Below are 14754 nucleotides of genomic sequence, written 5' to 3' on the forward strand. Positions count from 1 at the left end.
CTGAAAGGAGAAGGGGAAGCAGGGTGAAAGTTGAGCTGTAACGTACGTGGTGCAGCAGAGTTGACCTCACTCGAGTAGATGCCGACATGTTGCTCCTAATAAATAACTGGATTTCTTTTGAAACTTGGCTCGAGACTCATAAGTTAATTAGGGCATCTGGCAGAACCTTGACAAGCCCTTTTTCACTGGCAGAGTGCTTGGGCCACCACAGGCACCCCCAACATGAGTGACATCGAGCTGGCCACAGCCACCCTGGTCACACCCACCTTGGCCCCCCAAGGTCAAACACAAAACCCTGATGCAGCCCTCAGTGAAATTGAATTTGACACTTCTGGTCTAGATCTTAAGCTCATCTAGACAAAAAACAAAACAGCAGTCTTGTGATCCAGATATTATGAGATGCCGGGTCAAAGCTTCAAGAGCTTATTTTCACTATGGTTTTAATTCTTCCGACAGCATTTACCGAACTATACAGATTCTGCTGAAAGAGCAATGTGTTCTTATAGTAACATTCTCTAAAAATAAATCTGTTTACCAGCTCAGTCTAATCTGCATTGACTGTTACAAATTGCTTTTGTGCTATTTTCAAGGCGCCGTGTTTATTTGGAGCTTTCTTAAAAAGGTTGATAAACATAGAAATAAACCGGTTTTCAATTAAGAACAGGATTGAGGTTACTGGAATTACAATTTTCACAATACTACAGCAGATCATGAGAATTTGAAGAGCTATTGACTTTCTTTACCCGGAAGCCGTAAAATGGAGAAGGATGGACTAAACAACTTGAAACGGATTGCTTTCCCCATTTAAACATTCTTGTCTTTTATTTATTTGTATCCCACTATTATTATTGTCACAAACAATTTAAGGTGGGGAACATACCCAAGTCACCTTCCTCCTCCTATTTTCCCCACAACAACCCTGTGAGATGATTCGGACTGAGAGAGAGTGACTGACTTAAAGTCGCCCAACTGGCTTTCATGGCAAAGGTGGGATTTGAACAATTAATCAGTGGAACGACTTGCCTGCAGAAGTTGTGAGTGCTCCAACACTGGAGGTTTTTAAGAAGATGTTGGATCTCCACTTATTTATTTTATTTATTTTATTTGCATTTATATCCCGCTCTTCTCCAAAGACTCAGGGCGGCTTACAATGTGTTAAGCAATAGTCTTCATCCATTTGTATATTATATACAAAGTCAACTTATTGCCCCCCAACAATCTGCCTGAAAAGGTATAGAATCTCCTGCTTGAGCAGGGGGTTGGACTAGAAGACCTCCAAGGTCCCTTCGAACTCTGTTATTCTGAACTCATGGTTTTCTGTTTTCTAGACTGATGATTATTAACCACTAGACCAGGGGTCTCCAACCTTGGCAACTTTAAGACTTGTGGACTTCAATTGCCAGAGCTGAAGTCCACAAGTCTTAAAGTTGCCAAGATTGGAGACCCCTGCACTAGACCAAGTGGCTTTCTGGTTTTATGTCAATATTTTGTATCATCTTTTGAATGGTGACCCAGTAGAATAAAAGTTGGTTGGATAAACAACAATGAGTGAGATTCACATGATAAATCAGAAACCACCGTTTGCAATTCACAAGGGCTAAGCTCACCCAAAATACTAAGCCAAAGTTAAACAACCATCACATTTGCTTTGCACAATATGTGGATCAGATTACTCTGCAGCTGCAGTAAATATTTTTACACTTTCAATCTATGTTGCTACTTAACTCCCCATCGAAGGACATCCAAAACCTGCTGCAGCTTTTTAATGACACACTTTTTCCCCCCCCTGGTATCTCCTGGCAATTCTACCACCTTGTCTAAAGAAGCAGTGATATTGAAGATGAAATTAAAACACCCCTAGGATTTACACCATTACTGGAAGCCTTTTCTTATATCATGTATTCCTTTAGATGTGTTTCTGGCTGAATCAAATGAGATTTGGAGCTGAAAACAGAGCTAGGAATTCCCAGTTTCTTACAGGGTATCTTTTTTAACCCCGTAAGCATCATCTAAACACAAAACTATCAGCCATCTGAAAATCTATGATACCTCTAAAATCATTGTGTTTCCTAGCTGGATGCTTCCTCTTAATATAGAATAGAATAGAATAGAATAGAATAGAATAGAATAGAATAGAATAGAATAGAATTTTTTATTGGCCAAGTGTGATTGGACACACAAGGAATTTGTCTTCGGTGCATATGCTCTCAGTATACATAAAAGAAAAGATACATTCATCAAGAATCATAAGGTACAACACCTAATGATAGTCAATAGGGAAACAGCCAATATAAATCTTAAGGATACCAGCAACAAGGTTATAGTCATACAGCCATAAGTGGGAGGAGATGGGTGATAGAAACGATGAGAAGACTAATGGTAATAGTAATGCAGACTTAGTAACTAATTTGACAGTGTTGAGGGAATTTTTTGTTTAGCAGAGTGATGGCATTCGGGAAAAAACTGTTCTTGTGTCTAGTTGTGCAGTGCTCTATAGCGTTGTTTTGAGGGTAGGAGTTGAAATAGTTTATGTCCAGGATGTCAGGGGTCTATAAATATATTCACAGCCCTCTTTTTGACTCGTGCAGTATACAGGTCCTCAATGGCAGGCAGGTTGATAGCCATTGTTTTTTCTGCAGTTCTAATTATCCTCTGAAGTCTGTGTCTGTCTTGTTGGGTTGCGGAACCAAACCAGACAGTTATAGAGGTGCAGATGACAGACTCAATAATTCCTCTCTAGAACTGTATCAGCAGCTCTTTGGGCAATTTGAGCTTTCTGAGTTGACGCAGAAAGAACGTTCTTTGTTATGCTTTTTTGATGTTGGATGTCCATTTTAGGTCGTGAGATATGATAGAATCTAGAAATTTGAAGGTCTCTACTGTTGATACTGTGTTGTCTAGTATTGTAAGCAGTGGTTAGGATTAGGGTGAGGGTTCTGCACATGCACAGAGCATCAAAAATGGGACATTATGACGTCTGGGCAGATGGGCGGAACTTCCTGCAGCTACCACTACCGGTTTGCCAGAACCGGATAGAACTGGCTAAATAGCACCACTACCTCCCTCCCTCCCTCCCTCCATTTATCTATCTATCTATCTATCTATCTATCTATCTATCTATCTATCTATCTATCTATCTATCTATCTATCTATCTATCTATCTATCTATGCATATATGTATGTATATGCAATTAGACATCAGAGTTTTTGTATATATCTATTATTCTCATAAATTGCATATATCTTCCTCATAAATTCTCAAATTTATGCCACGTAATATGGACTAATCACAAAGCTACTGTTTAGTTTGGAGCTTTCCCAGCTGTTTTGTACACACCTTGCAAAAATAAATACTGTTTTCACAAACTTTTGACAGCTTGGGCCTGCATTGGCTTCTTCTACATTGCTGAATTAACAGTTCCAAAAAGTTTCAAGCATCAAGGCTAAAAATGAAGGTTGTTGGAAATGATCCATTCGAACATCTCAAGGACCTTGCTTTGTTGTTTGTTTTTGCTGGATCAGAGAATAGTTGTAAAAAGAAATCCACAAGTTTCTTTTACAGTCCTAAGAGGGAGTCATTTTAGGCCCCAACTGACATAATTTGGAAATGTTACTTTCCCCTAAATCAGAAATCCATAAGTTGAAGACATTGTGTTGGGTGGTTAAGATGTTTCATTAGAACTAAGAAGAAGCAGGCCCAACTTTATCTCCAGTTTAAGAACCCATGACATATTATATCTTCACGGGGTTGGGTGGGTGGGGATTGCTTCATGGATCAAGACAAACATGCTTATCTTTTGATGTCTGGAAAGTTTCCTAAAAAACCAAGGATGGTTTTCAAGGTTCCTGAAGTAGCATATACAAACACGTGTCAACAGCGTTCATGGTCCAGAATGCGTAGCCCTTGAGGCAATTTTTTATTAGCTTTAAGGAGTGTTACCATTCTCATTTTTTTTAAAAAAAAATGTTTGTTTTGCTACGTTTTTATAGCTATTAGCTAATGATCCCCAACCCCATCTGTCTGCACCAGCTGTCAGAGGCTGCCTCAATTTGGCAGATTTTCTCCTTGTCGTAGGGACCATTTTATAGAAGGCTCACCAACGACTGCCAAGAATTATCCTCAAATTGATTCCCAATCGATGGATCAATCAAGCAGACAAATTCAAGGCAGACTTGGGGAGAGGTAAGATTGAGGAAGTCACTCCATTCCCTAAAGCAGGGGTCTCCAACCTTGGCAACTTTAAGACTTGTGGACTTCAACTCCCAGAATTCTTCCCAGAAGTCCACAAGTCTTAAAGTTGTCAAGATTGGAGACCCCTGCCCTAAAGGAATGTCAGAAATCACACATACTCCTAGCATGATGCAGTCCTTGTGACACCCGTGTCACAAAGTCAAGTATATTTTATGAATCCGGTTTATGGTTCAGAATATGAATAAAATTGCATGAAACTGGACCAATTAAAATAACTCACTAAATATGGTTACTGTATTTGTGGGTAAATTTGCATGCAGTAATATATGGAACGAACTTCCCCCTGGTTTACGTCAATTGCCTGATCTTCGGACCTTCCGTCGTGAGCTAAAAACTTACTTATTCATTCAAGCGGGACTGGCATAATAGGGTTAAATTTTAATTTGGGGTTTTTATTAATATTTTAAAATTTTAAAACTAAATTTTTAAGTATCAGCCTTTTTGTAATTTGCTTTGTTTTAAATGTTTTAATTGTATATATTTTGTGTTTTATCTCTGGCTGTACACCGCCCTGAGTCCTTCGGGAGAAGGGCGGTATAAAAATTTAATAAATAAATAAATAAATAAATAAATAAATGTAACAGTTACTGCCTTTCAGCCTTTAAGTCTGTATATTGATTTTTGTCTTTCTAAAGGTAAAGGTTCCCCTTGCACAGATGTGCTAGTCATTCCCGACTCTAGGGTGCGGTGCTCATCTCCATTTCAAAGCCGAAGAGCCAGGCTGTCCCAAGATGTCTCTGTGGTCATGTGGCCGGCATGACTCAATGCCAAAGGCGCACAGAATGCTGTTACCTTCCCACCAAAGGTGGTCCCTATTTTTCTACTTGCATGGACAAGTAAATGGGAACTCGCCCCGTTATCCCAGTGGTAGGTTTCAAAATTTTTTACTACTGATTCTGTGGGTGTGGCTTGGTGGGCTTGGCAGGGGAAGGATACTGTAAAATCTCCATTCCCTCCCAATCCAGGGGAAGGTTACTGCAAAATCCCCATTTCCTCCCGATCAGCTGAGATTTGGGAGGCAGAAAATAGATGGGGGTGGGACCAGTCAGAATTTTTACTCTGAACTACTCAAAATTTCTGCTACTGGTTCTCCAGAACTGGTCAGAACCTGCTGAAACCCACCTCTGTGTTACACGGCACTAGGGATTCGAACCGCTGAACTGCCGATCTTTCTTTTTTTATATATATAAAAAAGTTTTCTTTTTACATTCATATCCAACAACTCATCCAATGTACAGTCATATACAATTAGTCGGGCTTGCCCAATCACCACCCCCTCCTTTTAATTCTCTTCCCTCTTCTACCTTCTTCTACTTTCCAGACCTTCCTCCCCTTCTCTTATCTACATCCTCTCCTCCCTCCTCCCTATACCTTCCTTCTCCCTCTTCTACCCCTCTTCCTTCCTCTTCTCCCTCTTCTACTCCTCTTCTCCTCTTTCCTACCTCCTACTCTCTCCTCTTTTCTCCCTCCCCACCATTCTAAAATGGTAGCTGGGCAGACCTGACCCTACATTAATTATATTTATACATCTTCAATAATCCCTGTACATTAACCATCACTCCATCCTCTACCCTCAACCCCCCAATTCCTCCCCTTACCCCCCACCCCGACTTCCCAGAACAAAACGCAGGGTATCAAAACTAACAATCATAATCCAAAATAAATCCTAAATTATAATCTCTAGTCACTCCACACATAATGAACTGCCGATCTTTTGATCGACAAGCTCAGCGTCTTAGCCACTGAATCACCGTGTCCCCTATTTTGTCTTTCTAGCTCCCTTCAAACATGATAGATTACAAACACAAACCTTTGATAATTTGAACAACGCATTTGAATTCAGTGTCAACAGTGCTTCTGCAGCACATGATAATTATAACACTTCTGGATGGCATCAGGTGGGGGATAGTCCTTTGAGGATTAATTCCCAGTTGATTCCATTAGGCATGCTTCCACTAGGTAATAATGCAAAAGTTCACAGTCTTTAAACTTTACTGTATGGAGAATTTTCAAGTCCTGTTTCATGCCTGCTTCATATGGAATCACATTTTCTTCCTGGATGCACTCTAAAGGTTGTGATGCTTGACAAAGCTCTGAATTAAAACTGAGCATTTCCTTTTGTCGTGATCGGGGAGAGACCACAACAGATCCTTTATATCTGCCAGACTCTCAGGCCCACCTGTTTTGAATTACCATATTTTTCAGAGTATAAGACACACTACTATTAATCTTCTCATTCTTCCTATCACCCATCTCCTTCCACTTATGACTGCATCAACTCAGGAAGCTCAAACTGCCTTAGGAGCTGCTGATACAGTTCTACAGAGGAATTATTGAGTCTGTCATCTGCACCTCTATAACTCTCTGGTTTTGCTCTGCAACCCAACAAGACAGACACGGACTTCAGAGGATAGTTAGAACTGCAAAAAAAAATAATGGCTACCACCCTGCCTTCCATTGGGGACCTGTATACTGCACGAATCAAAAAGAGGGCAGTGAAAATATCTACAGACCCCTCAAATCCTGGACATAAATTGTTTCAACTTCTACCCTCAAAACAACGTTATAGAGCACTGCACACCAGAACAACTAGACACAAGGACAATTTTCCCCTTATGCCATCACTCTGCTAAGCAACTAATTCCCACACTGTCAAACTATTTACTAAATCTGCACTACTATTAATCTTCTCATCGTTCCCATCACCCATCTCCTTCCACTTACTTGACTGTATGACTGTAACTTTGTTGCTTGTATCCTTATGATTTATATTGATATTGATAGTTTCCTGATTGCTTATTGCCTATGACTATCATTAGGTGTTGTACCTTATGATTCTTGATAAACGTATCTTTTTTTTATGTACACTGAGAGCCTATGCACCAAGACAAATTCCTAGTGTGTCCAATCACACTTGGCCAATAAAAAATTCTATTCTGTTCTATTCTTAATGCCTAACCCAACAATTGGATTGTCTCTTCCTTCACCTAAAGAAATATCCACAAAGCACATTCCCAGCACAACCTACTCAAATCTCCGAGATCAACAACAGATCATTTTCGACAAGTTCTGTCATGGATCAACAGGTCTTCTTTGTTACAGGACTGATATTCCCATAACTATCAAAACATTTCTCTCCTTATCTTAGATCACAAAAAGATTTGTGGCACCAGGGCAAGGGCAAGGACAGGGCAAAGCATTAAAATGTAAATTGAAAGCAAATTCTGTCAGTGCATGTAGTTCATGACTGGGAAGACATGGTAACAAGGTCAGCCAATGAATAGGCATAGTAACAAGGTCAGCCAATGGGAACTGTTTGGAAACTGAAACTGGAAGGAGCCTGGGCATGGCTCTGTACTTAAGCTCTGAGCTCTGAAGCTACAAACAAGTCTGGTCATGTCTGTCTGCTCTGCCTCTCTGAACTGAACTGAAACAATCTCTCCTCTCTACCATGCTGGAAGAATCAGCTACTGGTATTGTACATTCATCTTCACGTGTTATATGTATATAAAGACATTAATGAATCCTACTGAATCAGTTTACCTGTGTGTGCTTTCTGGATTTGATTTTGCAACAAATTCTTGACAAATTCTCTTTTAGCACTGATGGCATTACCTAGTTTGTCTGCAAGAAAACCACCAGACTGCACCAAGGACCCCTCACAAAAGGATTTTCCCAAGTCTTCTGAAGCTCCAGTTCTTGCTGTTGTGTTTTACAACTGTTCTGTTTAATTAGTTTGCTAATTAATGTTTTCTGCATACTTTGAAAATCATTCTCAACTATTAAGGAAGGGAGAGCACACAACAGTTCCAAACAAGTCAGTAAATGCAACCAGGTCTATATTTGCCTTCAGTCTATGGAGATCCTCAATCATCCAGGTCATGGTTGTTCCAAAGGTGCTTTTCCAAAAGGCAACTGGACTTTCTTGGGGGTTTTTTTCCCCCCTTGAAAACATTTCTCTCCTCATCCAAGAAGCAAAATAAGAACTGAAGAAGCTTATTGGATGAGGAATGAAATATTTTCAAAGGAAAAAAAAGAAAGAAAGACCAGCTGACTTTTGGAAAAAGCACCTTTGAGATTTGCCTTCATGAGTGCACATGTATGCATATACTGTATGGTAAGGGGGGGGTGGGAAATCATAAACAACTTACAAATGGAGAGCCAAACATAATCTTCAGTCTAGTCCCCTTCCCAATTCTTAAGAAGCCGCGGTGTGGCTCAGGCTGTAAGAAGCCTGTTATTAAAACACAGCTGCCTGCAATTACTGCAGGTTCTAGTCCCACCAGGTCCAAGGTTGACTCAGCCTTCCATCCTTTATAAGATAGGTAAAATGAGGACCCAGATTGTTGGGGGGGAAATAAGTTGACTTTGTAAATATACAAATAGAATGAGACTATTGCCTTATACACTGTAAGCCGCCCTGAGTCTTCGGAGAAGGGCGGGATATAAATGTAAAAAAACAACAACAACTCTTAACCTAAGTTCTCGAGTGATCGACCGGGTCTCAGTTCAACTCCAGGGGTGGGATTCAGCTCATTCGGACCAGTTTCCGCAAACCGGATGCTAATTTTACATCTGGTTCACCAAACCAGTAGTTGCAAGGACTGGCTGGCCCCGGCCACCCTGCCCCTCCCCTCCCAGGAGTCTCCACACAGCCTGTTTTGGATGCCAGGTAAGTGCAGGGCCCGCATGGAGGCTCTGAGAGGGCGAAAAATGGGCCTCCCGGAAGTTCCAGAAGTCCGGAAATGGGTCTGTTTCTGGCCTCTGGACAGTCTCCGGAGCCTGGGAGACGCCGTTTTCATCCTCTCAGAGTCTCAAGGAAAGCCTCCAAAGCCTGAGGAGGGGGGAAAAACAAGCTTTCCTGGAGTTCTGGTTGTCCGGAAATGAGCCCATTTCCATCCTCCGGAGGGCTTCCGGAGCCTGGGGGAGGCTGTTTTCGCCCTCCCAGAGTCTTGAGGAAAGCCTCCAGAGCCTGGGGAGGGCAACCCCCCCTCCCCACCGTGGTGCAGGAGGCCAAGTAGGCCACGCCCACCATGGCCACGCCCACCCAGCAACTAGGCAGAGAATTGTTTGCTAAAAATTTTGAATACCACCCCCGCTCAACTCCCTCTTAACCTCAGCCATGCCTTTGGGGAGTATCTAATCCCACCAAAACGATTCCCCATGTTTGCCCAACCAGCTGGACACTAAAGCCAAGAGGTCAGTTGGGAAAATTCCTCTTTTGTGCAACCAGCATCGCTGGGCAACGATGAGGCTCAGATCTTCCTCCCACCCCGGTGCTAAACTCTCCAGTAGGAAAGAGGTCTGCTTGTTGCCATTGCTTTGCTTTCCAGCTCCTCTGCTCTGTTCCTGCTGTCTGTTATTAGCATGAAACATTTATAGGACAGAGGTACTCGAGAGGGCTGCGATTCGGCCAGAAGCCCAGTTTTGCCTGTTCGTGTTTCCTTCTCGGTCTAAATCCCCTCCGTTCTCCTTCTGCTCTTCTCTCTCTGCCTTAACCAAAAACCTTCATTCATTGCTGTCCTTTTCCTCTAATTTATCATCTCTCTTGACCTCCATTGTCATCTATTCTTATTGGAATTCTTTTGACCCTCTTCTGTGCATCTCTGCCGTGGTTCAATTAAACGGTAGCTTTTTAAAGCTTTTTAAAGCAGGGCACTCAGGAGGTCTTTTAAACTTCAAAGCGCTCAAGGTAATCGTTTATGAAATATAAGCAAAGCTAGTCAAAGCATCAGATCCCATTAGCCCAACACAAAAAGCTGATGAGAAAGATCTTGAAAAGGACGTCCAGGGAGATTCTCAGTCATCCAAGTCATGGTTGTCCCAAAAGTTTCTTTTGGCAACTGTACTTTCTTTGTTTTTCCTTGAAGACGTTTCCCTTCTCATCCAAGAAACTTCTTCCATTCTGACTGAATGGTGAGGAATGGAAGGATTTATATTCCTTTCAATGACCAGATGACCGCAAGAAATATAAAGCCTTCCATTCTCCACCATTCAGTCATAACTGAAAAAGCTTGGCAAAGCTCCAACTAGCAATAGCTGTCGTGTCCCACTCCTCCGCTGACGGCCGGGTCGGGGAAGTCTGTATCAGACGTGCCTCTGCAGCTCTGCCAAAGTCCTAGCAAAGTTCTCAAGGCAGGCAGGAGACCAGAAAGTGACTTCAGCAATCCAAGGTAGACTTTGTCTGACTCAGAGAAATCTGAGATCCTTTATATAGGCCATGGGGTGTGGCTCCATGACTCAGCACTTATCCAGGCCTGCCCCTCCCTTCCTTTTGCTGACACCGCCTATCAATTCTCCTGAAGCGAGGCTCCAGGCTCCAGCTGTTGGTAATTCACATTCCTCAAGCTCCCATGCTGTGGGGGAGGGGGAGGGGTCTAGTTGCTCCGTTTGCCTGAGCATGGAGCCAGGGCTGGGGGCTGGAGGCATGTCAGAACCTTCGTCTTGTTCGGCCTGTCTGGGCATGGTGCCAGGGCTGGGGCCTGGAGGCATGCCAGGACATTCCTCAGCGTTCGGCAGGAGATAAGAGGGACCCGGCTGCGGGGAAAGCGAGCGAGACACAACAATAGCACTTAGACTTATACACCACTTCACAGTGCTTTATAGCACACTCCTTAGAGTTTACAGAGTCAGTCTATTTCCCCCAACAATCAGGCTCCTCATTTTACCGACCTCAGAAGGATGGAAGGCTGAGTCAACCTTGAGCCCATTAGGATCAAACTCCTGGCAGTGGGCAGAGTCAGCCTACAATACTGCATTCTAACCACTACCCCGCCATGGCTCGTAGCTTCATAGAGCTATGAAGAATCTCAGAGATCAGAGACAAAACTGATTCTGCAAACAAGACAGAGCTAACAAGATAATGACAAACCTACATGATATCTGAAATAGCTTAATCTTTTCCAGTAAGATAAAATGGTGATGGGAAAGATAGTTAGTAAGTAATAATAACTGATCAAGGTAGGGTAGGATCAGTGAGACCACAAAGAGCAAGGGCTCTTGGAGTCTTAGAGGACAGCCAATTAAATATGAGTCAACAACCAATTAAATATGAGCCAACAATAACTATAAAAAAGATGTTGAGACTCTAGAAAGAATGCAGAGGAGAACAACCAGGATGATTAGGGGACTGGAGGTTAAAACATATGAAGAACGGTTGCAAGAACTGGGCATGGCTAGTTCAGTGAAGAGAAGGACCAGGGGAGACATGATAGCAGTCTTCCAATATTTGAGGAGCTGTCACTGAGAGGCGGGGGGGCAGTCAACTTGTTTTCCAAAGCACCCGAAGGCCAGACAAGGAATAATGGATGGAAACTGATCAAAGAGAGATTTAACCTGGAAATGAGGAGAAATTTTCTGACAGTGAGAGCAATCAACCGATAGCATTCTGTTGCCTTCAGAAGTTGCCTTCAGAAGTTGTGGGAGCTTCATCACTGGAAGCGTTCAAGAAGAGACTGAGCTGCCATCTGTCAGAAATGGGGTAGGGTCTCCTTCTTGGGTGTGGGGGTTGGACTAGATCAGTGGTTCTCAACCTTTATAGTGCTGGGACCCCTTTAATACAATTCCCCACGATGTGGCGACCCCAATCGTAAAATTATTTTCGTTTTGAATTTATCGCGCCTGAAGTCAGACATAGCGATCTGAACTGCTTGCGATTGCCTTGAGGACGGAGGCATTAAAGCGGAGACTCCTCCCCTATTAAGTTTATGGCGCCTGAAGCCAGATTAGGCTAGCAATTGGGAGTGATTGCAGCTGGCTTGAGAGGGAGACATCAGAGCAAAGATTTCTCTCTTTTTTAATTCATCGCACCTGAAGCCGAATTCGGCTAGCGATTTGAAGAACCTGCAGCTGGCTTGTAGAGTCAACCAGTGGAGCGCGATTCTTCGACTCGCAAGTATACTTCCCATATTTCCGATGGTCTTAGGCGACCCCTGGCAAATCATCATTCGACCCCCAACGGGGTCCCGACCCACAGGTTGAGAACCGCTGGACTAGACGATCTACAAGGTCCCTTCCAACTCTGTTAATGTGTTAAACAATGGAGAAAAAGAAGATTGGATTGCCCTCTGTCAGAAATGGTGTAGGGCAGTGATGGGGAACCTTTTCGGCAATGAGTGCGAAAAAGGTCATGTGGAAATGGTGTGCATGTGTCTGTGTGCGTGCTCGTTGGGGCCGCACTCCAGAAAAGCTGAACTTCTGTGTTCCAGTGCTCATGCTTGTCCGATGATCAGCTGGATGGCGCGCATGTGCAGGCCAGTATTTGGCACTGCCGCACACGCGAAGGACAGCTGATCATCACATGCGCATGCATGCCAGAAACGAGGAAGACGAACAGGCAAGGCCCTGCTTGCCGGGCAACATGGCTTCGCATGCCACTTTGGGCATGCGTCCCATAGGTTCGCCATCACGGGTGTAGGGTCTCCTGCTTGGGTAGGTGGTGACTTATGTGACCTACAAGGTCCCTTCCGACTCTGTTCATTATCTCTGTTAATTCAATCCAGCCATCATTCTAAGTGATTTTCCTCTTACAAGGTAGGGGAGATTCAGGGAGATCTGGCTGGCTTGGGTGGCTTTGGCAAAGACTTCAGAAGACCCATCCATTTCCTGTTGGTTGAGCATCCCTGTTTACATGCCTCCATCTCTTGGAGAACTGGGAAAACAAATACAATTCCTACGGCTCTTAAGAGCCATCCATATTCACTCAGGATGCATACTAGAATGAAGTGCAGTTCTATTAGGTATTCCCTTGGCAGGTTATGTCCTGCACAGAGCAAAATCTCAGGGAGACAGGGAAAGAGAGAGAGAGGGAGAGAGGGAGAGAGGGAGAGAGAGGGAGGGAGGGAGAGAAAAGGAGGAGGAGGGGGGAGGGAAGGAGGGAGAGGGAGAAAGGGAGAGAGAAAGGAAGAGAGAGAGAGAGAGAGAGAAGGAGGAGGGGAGAGGGAAGGAGGGAGAGGGAAGGAGGGAGAGGGAGAGAGGGAGAGAGAGATAGAAGGAGGAGGGGAGAGAGAAGGAGGGAGAGAGAGAGAGGAGGAGGGAGAGGAAGGAGGCAGAGGGAGGGAGGGAGAGGGAGAAAGGGAGAGGGAGAGAGAGGGAGGGAGAGGGAAGGAGGGAGAGGAAGGAGGAGAGGAGAGAGAGAGAGGAGGAGGGGAGAGAGAAAGGGAGAGAGAGAGAGAGAGAAGGAGGAGGGGGAGAGGGAAGGAGGAAGAGGGAAGGAGGGAGAGGGAGAAAGGGAGAGAGAGAGAAGGAGGAGGGGGAAAGGGAAGGAGGGAGAGGGAGAGGGAGAGGGAGAGAAAGAGGGAGGAGGAGGAGGAGAGGGGAGAGAGAGAGAGATACACAACACACCCTGAAATCTTTCATCCAAAGAACGAATGAAAGAAAGAAAGCAATTTGTCTCTTTATTATTGAAAAAACTTACATGGCCACCCATATTATGTACTACAACTCCTGGCAACCATAAAAACATTTTTTTTAAAAAAAGGATTGAGACAATCACAATAAAAACTCCTGACACCCAAGGCTAAATTCTCCCACATAGTTTGCCTTGATGGCCTTCAGCCTTGTCCTACCCCAACCAACGTCTCTAGGAAGGGCTGACTTTTCAGAGCCTGCTGGATCTCAGGGAGAAGGGTGGTCCATGCAGTCACGTGAACCCAACAGAGCTGACCTGGTGACAATCCAGTTACTCTGCAATTATCATCACTGGTCACCAGCTGTCAGGCTTTCAAGCTAGGTGAGGATGCAAAGGTTATGAATGGCAAGACTACTTTTATTATAAGGCTAAAAGGTGATGGTAAAGGTCCCTTTGCATATATATGCTAGTCGTTCCTGACTCTATCTATTTCAAAGCCGAAGAGCCTGCACTGTCCAAAGACGTCTCTGTGGTCATGTGGCCGGCATGACTCAACGCCAAAGGTGCATGGAACACTGTTCCCTTCCCACCAAAGGTGGTCCCTATTTTTTCTACTTGCATTTTTTTTACGTGCTTTCGAACTGCTAGGTTGGCAGAAGCTGGGACAAGTAACGGGAGCTCACCCCATTACACGGCACTAGGGTTTCGAACCGCTGAGCTGCCGACCTTTCTGATCGACAAGCTCAGCATCTTAGCCACTGAGCTACTGCATCCCCACAATCTACACTGCGGTACTACAACACAACCTTGCCTGTCTAAATGAGCAGCCTCTCCTCCCTTTATCTATCTGAGATGTTTTCTCAAATCACATATGAGAAATGTAGATTCTCAAACCTTCAACCGAACGATTTCAAATCTACCAAAGAAAAGATTTCTTTTATCTGATTGTCGCCTTTGGTACGGGCCCTTCCTCCTATCTATCAAAGTTATCGCTACAGTCCATCACACCAGCCCATTGCATGTACACACCCCAAAAGCCAGAAAGATTTTTTTTATTATTATTAAAACAAAGAATCATTAAGAGTCGTTCTAATCAGGAGCAGCTTTTGAGAAGGACCAAATACTAAGTGACTCCCTTTCAAGATTAACTAAG

At 43.8% G+C, this 14754-nt stretch overlaps 1 protein-coding gene across 1 annotated transcript in view; it reads right to left on the bottom strand.

Annotated features, from left to right (window-relative positions):
- The window catches only part of LOC131183866 (connector enhancer of kinase suppressor of ras 2-like), a 436268-nt gene that overhangs the window by 360741 nt on the left and 60773 nt on the right, over positions 1-14754 (bottom strand). The gene's annotated exons all lie outside the window — the stretch shown is intronic.

The sequence above is a fragment of the Ahaetulla prasina genome, chromosome 11 (genome assembly GCF_028640845.1).
Source record: "Ahaetulla prasina isolate Xishuangbanna chromosome 11, ASM2864084v1, whole genome shotgun sequence".
Lineage (NCBI taxonomy): Eukaryota > Metazoa > Chordata > Lepidosauria > Squamata > Colubridae > Ahaetulla > Ahaetulla prasina.